This window comes from Solanum stenotomum, unplaced genomic scaffold (assembly GCF_019186545.1).
Source record: "Solanum stenotomum isolate F172 unplaced genomic scaffold, ASM1918654v1 scaffold4900, whole genome shotgun sequence".
NCBI classification, from domain to species: Eukaryota; Viridiplantae; Streptophyta; class Magnoliopsida; order Solanales; family Solanaceae; genus Solanum; species Solanum stenotomum.
The window spans coordinates 7076-9795 of NW_026035454.1; positions in this window are offsets into that span (position 1 = coordinate 7076).

A 2720-nucleotide genomic window follows, 5' to 3' on the forward strand; every position below is an offset into this window, starting at 1 on the left:
TCACAACCAACAACAATACCAACAATAATTTCAACAACTAACAACTTTAACAACTCTAACAACTTCAACCACAACAACTCACAACTTCAACAAACACAATCCATGTTTTCTCGAAAATAAAACGAGTTTGGCATGTGGGGGAAAGGATCACCCAACACTAAAAGCTCACATACCTTGGTAGGGATCACCCCCGACGAAAATCCACGATGATCTCCTTGCTTGATCTACTCTTCTTCTCTTCTTCTCTTCTTCTTCTCTTCTTCTTCTCTCAAAACCCTCACTCTCACTTCTTTTAAAATGGTAAAACTGATCAAAATGATCAGCCTAACACATTTATATAACCAAAATAAAAGGCTAGGGAAAAGACCAAAATGCCCTTAATGATTCCCGGACGGATTCCTTGTCAACTGCCCAACTTTCAAAGGTCATAACTCGCTCATACGGACTCGGAATTGAGCAAACTCGGTGGCGTTAGAAAGATCCTTCCACGAACTTTGCAACCATACTGGAATTCCACCTAACTCATCCTGAGCTAGAATTTATGGCTGTTCAAAGTTGGCCAAAAATTCACATTTTCCATACTTAGCCAAAATTTCCAAAACTTTAAAATTCTTTCCAAAAATGAAAATTTCCAATCCTAAGCCTCTTCAAAGCTATTTCAAATTGTCGGATGTTACATCTTTCCTCGATCAGGTCCCTTGTTAAATCCAGAAGTTTGTTAAATCAACAAAACTTCAAATAACAATTTCCCCTTTTTTGAAAGGGAAAACTTGAAGGTTGCAACACACATTGATCTGTCAAAAAATTATATATTTTTCTGGTATGATTACTAGTACTCTAGGGGATCTAGAGTTACATAGTTTTTTTCATTCCATTTTTTCGTCTTCATATTGAGATGTTTTGTTTTTGTATGAACTAATTGTTCTAAATAAGTTAGAGTGGTATAGACGGATTAAATTCATCAAATGATAACATAAAGTATTTGTTGGAATGTGTGCGTCCACGACTATCAATGGGACCAGGTCCTCAACACAGTTACACTAACAACACAGTTACACTAACAGACAGTAAAATAAATACTGAAAGTAAAGATTGCACAAGTGTTTTACGTGGAAACCTCCTTGCTCAAGGGAGTAAAACCCCACGACCTGGCCTGCCAGGACTTTTCAAACTGCTTTCACTAATCTTCTCCAAGCAAAAGTAAAAGTCAGTTTACAAAAGAAGATTAGCTTGTTAATCTCCACACTAAGCAATACCTCATATCACTTAGTTGAGTCAGAGCAGATACCACACTGCCCACTATACTAATCCTAACTGATTAATATAGACTTTGCTAAGCGGATACCACACCGCCCACTAAATCAACTAGCTCCTAGATGACTTAGACTTTGACCGAGCAGATACTACTCACTAAATCGGCTAACTCTAACCGACTTAGACCTTTCCACACAGAAACAAATATCTGAATCCTTTATAGACTAGGAACTGATTTACAATATATGCATGGAAGTATAACTCCTAAGACACACTCGGATGCTTGCAGCTTGATCAGGTCCTTGTTGTGCTTGCTGGAGAATACTTCACCAAAATGGTCTTTGCTTGTATACTTGATAAGTTTCAAAATGAAAAAATCTATAAAATGATAGACATAAACTCAAACTCAACAAAGATGCTTCAGCCCTTTATCAGATCCTTTTGTTGAGTGTAAGTATCGTTCTACCTTGAAGATGGCTTTTTCCTTTTAAGCTTGTGAGTTTTTGTTTGCCAAAATCTTGAGTTTATGTTTTGTTGGAAGAGACTATATTAAAAAGAACACAAACTCCTTGGGACCGCTCATTGGCTGAGAGCCTGCTGTTTAGAAAAGTTGTGCACCTACCACATCAGAAGTGGCAGCTTTTCTGACAGCTGTCTTGTCGTCCTTTCACATTGCAGTCTTGCAGGGACCAGGTCCCTTGCAAACTTCATCTTAGTAAGTTCTTGAGAATACGTGTTGGCTCTCTCCTTTTGAATGAATGAATTAGTTTGTTGTTTTTCCTTGGATATATTTAGACATGAAAAGTTATTATCCAATGAACAAGCAACCTCGTTGCTTCTGATTGGTGGAGTACTCTGCATCTTCACCAACCTTCTGACGCAGACAGTTTTCCAGCTGTACAACACTTTGACCACTGGACGAGTATTCATACTCTGCAGAGGACCAGGTCCCTACACTTGTGAGGAGATCATCAAAACATCAAGGAACATAAGAACTTATCAGTATTGTTACTTTTGTTACACAACAATAGAAGAATGAAAAATAAGAATTTATTATGGATTAATAAACTCACCTCAATAACCATCAAATCAATCTGCCTGCCACAAGGTATTATCTAGTAGTTCAGAGTTTTCATTGGCAGCCATCAGAGGTGTATGTATGAGCTCAAAATTATTGCATAAACAATATATTTTATGGTAGGTAAACAACAATTATTGTTTTATTAGCACTAATAATTGTTATCACTTGATTTGTATTGGCTAATTGACTGATCATAATATAAACTGTGTATTATTAACAATGGTAGGTGAACATTAAACAACAATTATTGGTTTACTAATAAATAATGGTTGCCTGAGTTTGATTCCTATTGGCCAATGCAAAGTACCTCTGATGGCTGTTGTGCCGTAATTTTACTAATCTTTAGAAAAATCACTTTTTTTTGAAATGTTCTAAGTATAAAACA